The following is a 14185-nucleotide window of genomic DNA, read 5'->3' on the forward strand; positions in this document are numbered from 1 at the left end:
GTTCTTTCATTTTTTTGTTCATTCTCTAACTCTTTCTTCTATGGCAGTTTAGAAATATATGTATATTTCTAACACACACACATATATATATATATATATATATATATATATATATATATATATATATATATCACTTGAGAAAGCAATGTAGCATAGAGAATACTGGATGTGTAGCCAGGGGTCCCAGATTAAAATCTTGCTCTGCTATATAGCTGTATGGCAAATCACTTAACTCCCTGGGCTTCAGTTTTTCTCATCTGTAAAAATGAAGGTTTGAACTGCATAATCAGTAGGATCCCCTTTAAATCTTATCATCTTATGATAGATACAAGCTGTCTTAATTATGTCGGTAACCTTTGGTCCACATATGTTTCTCTAGTTAGTTCCATCTCATGCTTCAAAATATTTCACTTTCATTTTTAACACTGAACATTTAAATGGAAGGGAGGAATCATAATTCAACATATTCTGGAAAGGCAAAATTTCTTAAGTTAAAGTGTCAGTGTTACTTCAGGAGTTAAGAGTCTCTGGGTCAATAATAATAATAATAATAATAATAATAATAATAACAAACAATAATTTATTAATTCCTTACATGATCGGACAGTCATCTAGTATTTTTTAACACAATAACTGTGCTAAGCACTAGGAAGACAAAGGTAAAAGACAATCTCTGCTCTCAAAAAGTTCAGAGTCTAAGAGCAGAGACAATATGCAATAAGTATGTACAAACATGATAATTAGTTTCAGAAAGAAGGCAATAAAATTAAGGACTAGGAAAGGTTTCTTGCAGAAGTTTGGACCCTAGTTGAGACTTGAAGCAAAGAAGCAGAGATGAAGAGGGAGAGAAAACTTCAGGTCTGGGGGGACAGCCAGTGAAAATGCTCCATCTTGGGGAAATGGAGAAACTGCAACAACGGGGCTCTTGTCATTGTATCTTGGAGAATAGGGGTAAGGAGTGTGAAAAAAAGTAGGTTATGATGGACTTTAAAAGCTACACAAAGATTTTGTATTTGTTCTTGGAGTTAAGAGGGAGCAACTGGAGTGTACTTAATAGGGGTGTGACATGGTTACCTTTGTAGTTGGGGAAAGTTAACTTGACCGCTGAGTGGAGGATGATTTGGAGTGGGGAAGAACTCAAGACATATGGAAACTAATCAAATGTAATAGTTCAGGTATGAGGCAATAAGGGTGATAGCTTCAGGGTTGTAGCAGTATTAGAAGAGAGAAGGAACATATGCAAGGATATGGATCATGAGAGAGACTGTAGAATCAAGGATGACACTTAGATTTGGAGTCTGGGAGACTGGGAAGATGGTGGAATCCTTAGAGTAACAAGGAAATCAGAAAGAAGGGATGACTGAGGGAGGCAAAGATAATGAATTCAATTTGGACATACTGAATTTAGGATAGCTATAAGACATCCAATTTTAGATGTTTAATAAGTAGTTAGAGATTTGAGGTTGAAAGTCATGAGAGAAGCTAGAACTAGATGAGTATTTGGAGGGAGATGAAAGTTAAAACCCTGGTAGCTAAGGTATATTTTCCTTTTGCTTAGTAATAATTAAAAGTAAAATTAGGAAGAGGGGTAGGAGAGGAATATGACTGTTACTTCATTTTGAAATGGGGAGGAAGAAACACAAACACACACCTACACACACACACACACACACACACACACACACACACAGAGACACTTTCATAAACCATTAATTAGTTCAGTGTTAGCATTTCATGGCTGGTTTTCACAAGTTGCTAAACAAGGCATTTACACGATCTCCATAAAAATCCTATAATAAAGTTAGAAACATCTTAGACAATTTATTTAACCTCTCTGTTTATTTAACCTCAGTTTTCCCATATATAAAATGAAGATAAATTATAATTCCATCTCAAAAGTTCTATCACTATGAAATGAATGGACTCAACTCCTTTGTGGACAAATAATAAGCTTTCTCCTTTGTCTTCTAGGCAGTTTACTTTTACCAGTCAAATCTAGGAGAAGGATTAACCCAGATACTCTCTCTCTGACCTCAACTGACCCCCCCCCTCAATTTCTGGGCCATTCCTGAATAAAAAATATCTTGTACTAAGAAGCTCACCCAAACTGACAAAATAAAGGTCCTTTGTTTATCATTGGTTGTTCTTCTGCTATAGCTTAAGGAGCTTTTCTTTTTCAATCACTGCTTGGGATCTCCTGGCCTTTGTCCTCTCCTCTCCTTCTCTGTCAGATGGGTCATCAGAGCATCCATTACAGTGCTGACAGGTGTGAAGGATCTCAGAGGAAAAAGATTGATAAAGTATCTATTGAGAGACCTAGAGTCTAGCCTGGGTTGATTGAAATATGATCTAGTCTTCTTTCTTTCACCTCTACTACTAGTAATAGCTGTTCAGTCATTATGTTTGATGCTTTGTGATTCCATTTTTGGTTTTCTTTGTTGAGATACTGGAGTGGTTTGCCTTCTTTTCCAGTTCATTTTAGAGATGAGAAAATTGAGGCAAAAAGGGTTTAGTGACTTGTTCGAGGTCACACACAGTTAGTATCTGAGGCCAGATTTGAACTCAGAAATATGAGTCTTCCTGACTCCAACCTGGCACTCTTATCTTTGGTGGACAGAGCACCTGGAGACAGAAGGATCTTGGTTCAAATTCAGTCCCATTTACTAGCTTGTGTGACCCTGGCAAGTCCCTTAACCCTGCCCCCCCCCCCCCCCAAATCAATACTGCTAGTAAGCTTCAAGCCCTTCCCCTGTCTTGAAGCCTTTCATCCAAGGCCACTGCTAATCATCCTTATTCATATCTGGCCACTGGACCCAGATGACTGGAGGAGAATGTCAGGCTGGTGACTGAGCACAACAGTCTCTCAAATTCCTTTTTTTTTTTGGCAAGGCAGTGGGGTTAAATGACTTGCCCAAGGTCACACAGCTAGGTAATTATTAAGTGTCTGAGGCCAGATTTGAACTCAGGAACTCCTGACTCCAGGGCTGGTGCTCTATTCACTGCACTACCTAGCTGTCCCTATTTATTTTTTAAATTAAAAAAAAATATTTAAGGCATTAGGGTTAAGTGACTTTCCCAGGGTCACACAGGTAGGCAACCCTCACTCAAATTCAATTCATGTGCTTGTCATGGCATCACCTCCTCAATGTCATGGCCTTCTTCAAAAATGGACAAAACATCATCTGCTTGACAAAAGTGGTCTAATTATCAAACATATGTAATAGTAATACTTTTAATAACTCTTATGGTCTTTTTTTTGAAGGGCAGAGGTGAGATGGCATAGTGTATAGATAGCCTGCCTCTGCACTAGGAAGACTTGGGTTTAAGTCCAGCCTAGGCCAAATTGCTTAAATTTTCAGTGTTCCAGGCAACTTTCTAATAGTCAAAGTTGCCAAGAAGGTCCTGACCTGCTTTGGTAGAGGAATTTCTTCCCTGGGAATTTCTCTATACTTGTGAAAACACAGGCCCAATCCCTATGCTTTATTCCTTTCCAAATTCTTAGTCACATGGCATTTCCAGATTTATAAATATTAATCAAATATCCCTGTGAGGTGGGTAAGTACAAGCATTATTCTCATTTCCTACACAAAGAAACTGAGACTTAGAGAAATAATGTAGTTTCCCAAGGTCTCACATGGTGGATAAATCTTGAAGTGAATCTGCCAATATCACATTGTCATATTTCTTCCCTTATAGGGAGAGGAGGTAAAAAGGAAAACCAGCCCTCGTAGGGCAAAGGATGTTGACCCAATCCAGTAAAAAAGAATAGAAGTCTAGGAAAAGGGAAAGTCATTCTGGGAGCGAGGTGGGGCTCACATTTGATTTTACCCTGGACATATGGTTTCCTGGCCATGGCCCAATTGTGATAAGGCTGAACCTAATGAACAAATCTGTTGGATCAGATACAACATTCCTGAGCACATGTTTAGCAAAGGAGACTTGTAGGTCGGCAACTTTGCATTCAACTCATGTCTTCTCAAACACAGACCAGCTTTTTTTTTTTAAATACATATCTTATTTTGGATATATTGTTGTGGACTGTTGAGACCACAAGGGTGTATGATATATAGAAATAGGAAAATCAGCAAGAATGATTTCTTGGCGAATAGTAAATAATGACCTTTGGACAGGCATCTGAACTTTCACTACTAAGAAATAACAGGATTTTTTTTTTTAAAGGGAAAGAGGGTGACTTAGAAAGTTCATTGAGAACATATGGGGAGAAAAGGAGAGAGGTAGGGAAATTGCTTAGTTAATCTGCAGTGAAAACAATTAAAATTTCACGCTGAATTAAGAATTATTAAATTATTATAAAGTAATAACAAAGTGATATTAATAAAATATATAAGAATACTAATGACAAAAATACCACAAAGAAATAAAAAAATAGAACCAAAACTGAGAATTTGTTAATTAACTTGAAAGGGAACTCAGGAAACATATAGTTCAACCCTTCATTTGGCACTAAGGAAACTGAAGCCTAGCTTTTACTGGAAGCCTTCCCTAGCCCCTCTTAATTCTAGTGCCTTCCTGCTATTAATTATTTCCTATTTTTCCTGTATATAGCTTGTGTGTATAGATGTGTTTGAATATTGTCTCTCCTATTACACTGTAAGCTCCTTGAGTCTTTTTGTGTCCTCAATACTTAGCACAGTGCCTGGTCATGTAGGAGGCATTTAATAAAGGTTTATTGATTGTTAATTGATTTAGTTCCCAGAGAAGTGAAGCAACTTATCCAGGATCACATAACTAATAAGTGGTAGAGGCAGTATATCTATCCAACCTAATTTTACTCAAGACTTTGGCACATATTACTTTTCTTTAAAGTCTGGGAGTCCAGCCTTTTGGTTCTTTGAGGCAATGCAGCCCAGAAGAGCTAAAAGATTGGACACCCCTGCTTTAAAGCATCTAAAATACAAAACATCATTACCCTTCCTCCAACTCTATTCCATATTTTCATTAGATATCAAAATTCTAATTGTATAGTATCCCTTAGTCTGTTACTTTCAATAATATAGCTATGGACTCACTTTAAAAACCAGACATAATAATAGAAAGCATTATCTATACTATGTTTGCTTATCCATGACCAAATTGTATCTTTTGTGGAGAACATAAGCTTCTTGAGGGCTTCTATATCCGTATTCTCTAGGCTTAGTACACAGCAGATACTTAATAAATTCTTAATGATTAACTGGAGACTGGGTTCTGGTTCTGCATCTATCTAGGACCGTGAGCAAGTCTTGGGAATCCTTTAAAACCTTTGTTTCCTCATCTATAAAATAAGCGAGGTAATCTAGATGACTTCTGAAAATCCTTCCCCTTACAATACCAACCCACTCTCAGTAAGGTATGTATGTGGAAAAGTTTTTATTATTTATTGTGAAGGGGTATAGTTTAATGAACTTTGCCATTAATGAACCAGAAGATCTGGGTTCAAATCTTAGCTCTGTCACCATCTGGATGATCTTGGGTAAATCTTTGTATTTTGTTTTCTTTATCTATGAAATGATAAGGTTGCATTAGACATCAAGATATCTTTAAGTTCTAAATTAACAATCCTTGATTCTTCATTCTACCTCCCCCCCTTACTACCTTCCTCACTTCCCACTATATCTGACTGGTTCCAAGTCTAAACAATTCTGTCTCCATGGTATCTCCTGCATCTCTCTTTCTCTAGATTCATATGATCCTAGTTCAATCCTTCCCCACCTCAAAAGTACAAGAATTGTTTCCCTAATCTTATTTCTCTTACTTTTTTAGTTCATCTTCCATATAGTTGCTATGGTAATCTTCCTAAGGTATATATTGATCATATTGTTCCCATGCTCAAGAATATTCATTGGCTTCCTATTGTACCTGTATTCCAAAAGATAGTTGAAGAATTAGAGGTACAGTCTATAGACATGGTATAGAAACACATAGAAACACAGGAAGACACAGATGCAGACACAGACACAGACACAGAGACAGACACACACAGACACACACAGACACATGCAGACACACACACACACACACAGACACACACACACACACACACACACACAGAAATCCAAAATAAACAAACTGAACCAGCATCCTTCAGAAGTTCTTGATTTCAACCATGTTAAACTGTCATTTAGCAGATGCAAAAGGAAAAGAATAATTTAGGAAATCATTCTTTTCCTCTATTAAAACTTTCTAAAACATCTTAATTAGATGTATTTCAGATAGGTTTTTAAAAACATCATTATCTGATGAGGGAAACACTTTATTTGGAGAGATTTTCTAGGCCTCAGGTAAGCTGTCCAGAAGCGAGTGATTCTCCTTTGAGAATTGTTTTCTCCCCAAACTGGAATTTGGTAAAATGACTGGACTGCTTAATAGAAATGAAGGAAGGAAGGAAGGAAGGAAAGAAATAAGCATTAAGACTTTAGTACCGGCAGCTCTGGGGCCGAGGAGGGAGTTCATTGGTCTGGGGGCTGTGGCGGTGCCACAGAGCCTGCCGGAACCTCACAGAATAGGCTCCCACCATAGCTGAGAATGGTGATAGTGAAAAAATGAATGATCTGGAGTCCAAAATATGCCAACAAATTGAGTATTATTTCAATGACTTTAATCTTCCATGAGACAAAATTTTAAAGGAACAGATCAAAATAGATGATGGCTGGGTTCCTTTGGAGACCATGATCAAATTCAACAGATTAAGCAAGCTAACAAAAGACTTTTATATAATAAGAAGTGCTCTAGAGAAATAAAAGGCAGAAATCATGGAAGTTAGTGAGGACAAAACTAAAATCAGAAGATCTCCAAGCAAACCCTTCCCTGAAGTAACAGATGAGTATAAAAATGAAGTAAAAAACAGATATATCTATGTTAAAGGTTTTCCAACAGATGCAACCCTTGATGACATAAAGAATGGTTAGAAGGTAAAAGTCAAGTACAAAATATTCAAATGAGGAGAACATTACATAAAGCATTTAAGCGATCAATATTTGCTGTGTTTAATAGTGTTGAATCTGCCAAGAAGTTTATAGAAACCCCTGAACAAAAATACAAAGATACAGAGCTGCTGATACTCTTTAAGGAAGAATACTTTTCCAAAAAGAATGAAGAAAGGAAGCAGAATAAAGTAGAAGCTAAAGCAAAAGTTAAATAAGAGCAAGAAGAAAAACAGAGGCAAGCAGAAGATGCTGAATTGAAATCCCTGGATGAAAAGAGAAGATCTGCATACACTTTTCTCTAATTATGGTGAAATAAAATGGATAGATTTCATCAGAGGAGCAAAAAAGGGAATAATCCTTTTTAAAGAAAAGGCAAAAGAAGCACTGGACAAAGCCAATGAAACAAATGATGGAAACTTAAAATTAGGAAACAAAGATGTAACATGGGAAGTATTAGAAGGAGAAACAGAGAAAGAAGCTTTGAAAAAATCATTGGAGACCAACAGGAATCCCTAAATAAGTTGAAGTCCAAAGGTCACAGATTTAAAGGAAAGGGAAGAAGAGGTGGTAAAGCTGTGCAGGGTACACCCAATAAAGGAAAAATACAATTCCAAGGCAAGAAAACAAAATTTGATAGTGATGAAGAACAGGAAAATGGTGATGCTGGAGGATCCCTTAAAAGGACACGAGAAGAATCTGAAAAAGAACCTGCACCAAAACAAATGAAAACTGAAAATGGAGATGGAGACCAGTAGCTTGATAAAAAATTTTTTTAATTCATTTGAAATACATTTTAAGCTGTCAAAAAAAAGACTTTAGTACCTGTCAGTCACTGTCCTAAACACATTATACTCTTGATTCTCACAGCAATCCTAGGATGTAGATACAATAATTTAACTTTTCCCTTAGCCTCCTTAGCAGGAAGATCAAAGGTAAAGAAGTCATGGGATCATTAGAACTTGGAATTTTCTGTGTGCTTTCCCTTGAAGACAGCAAATTCTCATTCTTGAATCCCCCTTATTCAAAACAGGTTTTATTTTGGGAATTCTAGCTGGCCACCAATGATGAGCCTAGGTCTTTTGACTAGCATGTTTAAATGACTGTCCAACATTACTGAAAATCAAGTTGCAAGCAGACACCTCTTGTGAGGCTTTTCCCAGGGCTGAGTAAATGAAAAGAACAAAAAGTAAATAATGGCAGCCTCTGAAAGGTCAGTCAGCAAGCTCTCTGAAGCTATTTCTCTGCTTTGGAGTTTGGTGTGAGGGTCTCTACTTTGTTACTGGTTTAACAAACTGGAAAAAGAGACCCATTTCCAGATCGAAGCATCATGTTGCCCAGTGGCTCCATGCCATTCCCTGGTTTCTTCCATTACAGTCTTGGTTGTGTTGACAGAAGCATGTCCTTACAGCTTCCAACTATAAAGGCCTTTCCTGGGATTTGTTAATGGCCCACATTTTGACTGCAAAGAGTTATAGATTTGAAGCCAGTGTATCTGGGTTTGAATCTAGGTTCTGCCTTTAGTACTTATGACCTTGAGCAAGTGACTTTCTTCTCTCCGGTCTTCACTGTCTTCATCTGTAAAATTAGGGGGTTGGACTCATTGAGTAATATCCCTTTGAGCTCTAAATCTATGATGATGTGTTCTTTGTTTCATGTTAATTTTAGGATAAGAAAGGTGTTGTAATGCAAAAAAAAATGATAGCAAAACCAACTAATTAATAAACATTTATTAAGTGCCCATGATATACCAGTTACAGTGCTAAGCAACAGGGATACAAAAAAAGGCAAATGAGCCAAAATTGAGTTTTCTGGGCACTGGAAATAGAGTGGAGAGCTCTTAGTGATAAGTACCCAGGCTAGAAAGACATCTATAACTCTAAAAGGAATTTATTCAAACCCAGGCAAAGTCAGTAATTCACCAGAATTAAGGAGCAGTATCTGACAACTGTGTGACCTAGGGTAGGATGGACCACATTCTAGACTTGGAATCAAAAGACTATGGTCAGAGTTAGGAGACCTAACTTTCAATTTTGGTTCTGACCTTTCATAGCTGTGTGACTATGGACAATATACTTAGTATTCTTCTAAGTAGTATATTGCTTACACTTGCAATATTCACATCACAGGTTTATTGTGAATAAAGCATTTATAAATCTTAATGCCACACAGAAATTTTACTTGTGTAATACTGTGTTATAATAATGAGCTCATTTTAAACTAGGAGATAATATAAATGTCCCTTGGGTCTACGTGATTCCTTCTGCTACTGCTATGCTTAATAATAATAATGATGATGATAATAATAATAATAAAATTAGCTAACAGCTGTATGTAAAGGTTTGTAAAGCACTTTGTAAAGTGTTTTAGGGAGTTTATATTGAATGAAGAGTTAGGAATACCATCACATTTACTCTGAATCCCTAGTTAAGGAAGTTCTACTATTTTGGCAGTGATCTGGTTTTCTTCCTTAATTTATATATTTATTTACTATTTATGTAATATTTATGCGTGAATATAAGCTAGCCCTGGTTTGTGTTTGAGGCAAGCACAAAGGTTGCCAGAAATATATGAGAAAAGAAGTAGAAGAGAACATTATAGCATCTGTTAATAGATATATGCTAGGAAGAGAACTTTGAGGAAAGAGGAGAACTTTTCTTAGAAGTTTCTTCACTTTTTTTTGTTTTGTTTTTTGTTTTTTTGCAAGGCAGTGGGGTTAAGTGACTTGCCCAAGGTCACACAGCTAGGTAATTATTAAGTGTCTGAGGCCAGATTTGAACTCAGGAACTCCTGACTCCAAGGTTAATGCTCTACCCACTATACCACCTAGCTGCTCCACACAGCACCACTTAACTGCCCCAAATTTCCTTCACTTCTTAAGGAGGTAGATATTGCTGGTGGCATAGGCTGAACCTTTTGCTCTAAAATGCATCTAGAGCTGATGTCCCACTCAATCACTCCCTTAATAATAGTAAAAATTATAATAACAGAATAAATTTACATAGTTTTTTACAAGTTATCACAATAATCTAGTGAGATAGGTATAATTTTAGCCTTGTTTTTACAGACAGTTTTACATAGCTAGTAAGTTTGTGAGACAGGATTTGAACTCAGGTCTTCCTGATTCCAAGTCTAGTACTCTATCTACTGGGCCATCTAATTAAGAGAGCTCAGACCTTCCCTTTGCTACAGCTCAGTCCTACATTCTCTGGTAGCTATTTTTTCTGACTCAGCTTTTGATGTCCCTCCTTCCTTTCTCTCAGTCATGTCCCTTCAAAATATCTCCTCAGTTCTGAACTATTACTCCCTTTTAAAAACTCCTCAGGTGAGATTAAACCCCGGGTCCAATTAGAACATAGTTTCTGTCATATTTGATTGAAGTATCTTTGATTCAAGAAGTAGACCCTGTTCACACCTAGTGAACAACACAATGTGTTCTATATAGGGAACAACCACAATGTGTTCTCAACTGATCACAATTCAAGGTTAAACCAGTTCTCACTTGATCAAAATCAGAATTTAGCATTTTGACACTTAATTTGAAACGGATAGGGTGATTTAACTGATTCACTGGAATCAATTTCAGACCCACCCTTATACTTATTATAGTTGTTATTATTACCATGTATGTTATACCAGCTTGGATTTTGAAAGAAAGAAAAGAATGAAAAAAGGAAGAAAGGAAGGAAGAAAGAAATGAATATACGTGGTGTTACCATGAATGTTAAACCAGTTTGAGTTTTGAAAGAAAGAAAAGAAAGAAGGAAGGAAGGGAGAAAAAAGACAGAAAAAAGAAAATATATAGACCTGATATGATTTTAATAGCAAAGACCTAGGTTTAACCATAGTTCCTCTTTTCCTAGTAAATATTACTTTGTCTTCTACTTTTTTCTCTGATTTTGAGTAGGGAGTAATATGGTTGTTGCCAAACTCTAGATGACTAAAATCACCTTGGATTGAGCCTAATTTAGAGCAAATTCTAGAAGAGAAGATGGCAAAAATTGACCTTCAAGAGACATCTACAAGAGATTCTGGAGATAGAATCTGGGGTGGTTGCTGAGCAAGTTGGCCTTGTCTGGGAGAGCTCCTTCAATCTGAGACTGAGGGTTTTACTTTGTATAATCCAGAGCCTCCTGATGAAACAAAGCTGGTACTAAGAAGAGCTAATACAATTTTTGTTAAGATGAGCTATCTTATCATACTTCATACCTATAACTTGCTTAGAGGTGAATCTTCTCATATAGTAATACCTTTATTAGGGGACTTCATGCATTCCAAGGACATACATCATTGTCAGAAACATCTTCAGCAGAGTAAGAATAATAGAGGATTTGTTCTAGGATATGGCTGTCACACGCTCCTGCGTCACTCTCTGCCTGCTCTTTCTTCCAGGGGAGGTGGACTGGGGATCTTTGGCCTCCTCAGCCCACACAAAGAGTACACACCTCACATTTAGGGAATGATCTCCAGTCCTGGCTCAGGTGCCCAGGTGACTGTGCAGTGGGCACCCCAGCATTAGAGCTCTCTCTTCATGCTGCCCCAGGCTCTGGGCTGTATCTGTATTTCCTAATCTCCACAGGTCCAAAGCAGAGCTTCCCCATCTTTTCTGTGCCCAGAATAACTTTGCTCAAAGAGGCATTGTAACCAGAGGATTTGTTAGACAATGTGGACCACAGCAAAGTAATGGGGATTCTAGACAGCTTCCCTATGCTGAGCAGTTAGAATGACCAATGCAAAGGAGAGGGGGAGTGGAATAGAAGAAAGGGGCAAGGTTTTGGTTCCAAGATCAAAGTCTCAAGACTCTAGTAATTTAAGTTGTTAGAGTAGAAGACATTAGAGTCAAAGAACTGCCTCTCTCTGATCATGCCCCTGGCATTTTGTGACTCTATCAATAACTCCTTTTCCTTAAAAACAGAGTTGGGAACTAAGACTCTTCTCCCTCTGGACTTTCCTGACAAATAATGTCATTTCCTACCACATTCTCAAGCTTAGAACTGACTCTTCTCTCCTCCCCATCATTGATGGAATCCTTACCTTGACTCCAAAATTTGAAATTTTCCCACAGTCCTCAGGTGAAAGCCTACTTTGCTTGAATACTTTCTTATTTCATTTTCTCTTAGATCACAACTGTGCATGTACTTGGTCTCTCAACCTCTCCATCATCCCAAATTCCCTAATACGATTTCTCTTTGTTGCTTTTGAAGATTTGTGGGAGGAGGGGAAATATTTTTAGACTGTTTAGTAGGCTTTGAATAACAGTCTAATGGTGAATTATATGTCTTTTATCTGATGATAAGCCTAGCTAAGTCAAAGAGAATGAGAGGAACAATATCTACTCCATGTAGGCTTGGTTAGTTTTTTCCTTAAAAGATAAGAAATATGTTCAGGACTTAGGGCAAGGTAACAAAGCTAGTTATGAAAAGTCCCTGCTTTCCAAGAGCTTATATACTAATAAAGGAATTGACATCAATTCTTAAAAATCTATGGTTTTATTGATATATATATGTATATATTTATATATATATATATTTCCTTCCACCACAGCAGATAGTAATCCCTCTATAATGTTTTGTATGATTAGTGTCAATGGGTCTTGATTCTCTGGTCAAGTGGACAATGGCCCATTCAATAATAGTGAGATCCATGGCAAACAAAAAAAAGGTTAAGAACTCCTGTGTTATAGGAGAATTTGAGGATGGATAGAACAGAGCAATTTGGAGGCAGAATGAATCAGAGCCAAATTTATGAAACAGCAAGTAAAGGGGATGGAATCATGGTCACAAATAGAGGAAAATGGGCAATTTCTTCTTTGATGACTAAGGCAATGGAGGCAAGGATAGGTGAAACTATAGAATGCTTTTGAGGAACCAAGTAAGAGATCCATGATTACTGGCATTAACTTTTTTTGGGGTAAAGTATAAAGGAAAATCATCTGCTGAAAGACACAGGGCTGAGAATGAAGAATAACTCTGGAACAATTAGAGTGGGAAGCTATTCTGACCATCCTGTGGGGGAGAGGAAGAAAAAAAAATGATTGACAAGGATCTGAGGGGGCCTAGTTGAGAATGGATAGAGCTAGGGAATGAGTCTGTGATTTCATTGGTATAAATAGTTCCCAGATGAGAAATTTCCCTTTCACAATGCAGGGCAGCACCTTCTCTTCAACTGCATGATGGCAGTGGAATGGCAATGGAGATCAAGAATAATACTTTTTTCCCTCATGGTAACCCAGAGGGCATGAGAGAAGTAGATAACAGTAGAGGGTGACAAGAAAAAAAATCTTCCAAGAATATTCAATTTAAGTGCATGCCAGAAGGGTAGGAGAGAGATAAAAGAAAAGATTTAAGACAAAGGGAAGTTTGCTAGTGATACAGAGGATGTTTCCAAGATTTGCTATGATAGATGAGTGTCATAGAGAATAGGTATGGATTGGGCAAAGGTGACCTATATAAAGATAAAAATTTGGAGAGAAGTAGGAAAAAAAATGATGGTTCACTTTGGCAGATTACAACTCTTTAATCATAGAGATTAGGGGAGTAGGAGAACAGAGTTTGTTAGGTGGCTAGAAAACATACCAGTTGACTGGAAAATGGAATGGGGGGTGGATGATATCTACAGAAAACCCTGGGAAAAAAAAGACTGGTCACATGGAATACATTTTTGGATCAAATCCTTACAACCAATGGTCTTTAAAATGCTTATTGGATGGAAATTGTTAAATGAAAATTCACAGGATTACTATTACAAAGATTCTGAGACTCAGATTTGAAATGGAAGATCATTCATGAATGTTATATTGATTTAGTTTTAAAAAATTTAAACACTGCCAGAATTCTCCTTTTCCTATCCTTCCACTTTATAAGGAAACATCCATTTTTTGAAAGTTCTCACTTTTTCCCATATTGTCTAAATTCACAATAACAAATGATCATGTACTATAATTTAGTATTCTGTTTTTCTCAAAACCCTACATTTTACTGATTTGGCTTGCAAAGTCACTCCTACAATCGGTTTGCTACAACTACAATTTCTACCTTTTGTACTACTCAATTGCCATAAAAAAAAATAAGAGGAAATTTAGGATATAATTAGGCTGCAAACCACCAGATAAACATTGAATGGGTTCATTCATAGTACTGCTCACAAAGTTTTCATAATGGCTAGGTTTAGTTAATTATATTTATTTAGTATATCCCCCCATCTGAATAGATATTTTAGGAGGGACAGAAAACAAAAAGGTAGCACCATGCAGCAGATAGAGC

At 37.0% G+C, this 14185-nt stretch overlaps 1 protein-coding gene, 1 long non-coding RNA gene and 1 pseudogene across 7 annotated transcripts in view; 2 read left to right on the plus strand and 1 right to left on the minus strand.

The window, feature by feature from the left end:
* Positions 1-14185, minus strand: part of PALLD (palladin, cytoskeletal associated protein) — a 498686-nt gene that overhangs the window by 190671 nt on the left and 293830 nt on the right. The window lies entirely within an intron of this gene.
* Positions 1-14185, plus strand: part of LOC141517705 (uncharacterized) — a 90848-nt gene that overhangs the window by 34184 nt on the left and 42479 nt on the right. The gene's annotated exons all lie outside the window — the stretch shown is intronic.
* On the plus strand, positions 900-12372 carry LOC141517135 (lupus La protein homolog pseudogene; annotated as a pseudogene).

The sequence above is a fragment of the Macrotis lagotis genome, chromosome 3 (assembly GCF_037893015.1).
Source record: "Macrotis lagotis isolate mMagLag1 chromosome 3, bilby.v1.9.chrom.fasta, whole genome shotgun sequence".
Classification (NCBI taxonomy): Eukaryota; Metazoa; Chordata; class Mammalia; order Peramelemorphia; family Peramelidae; genus Macrotis; species Macrotis lagotis.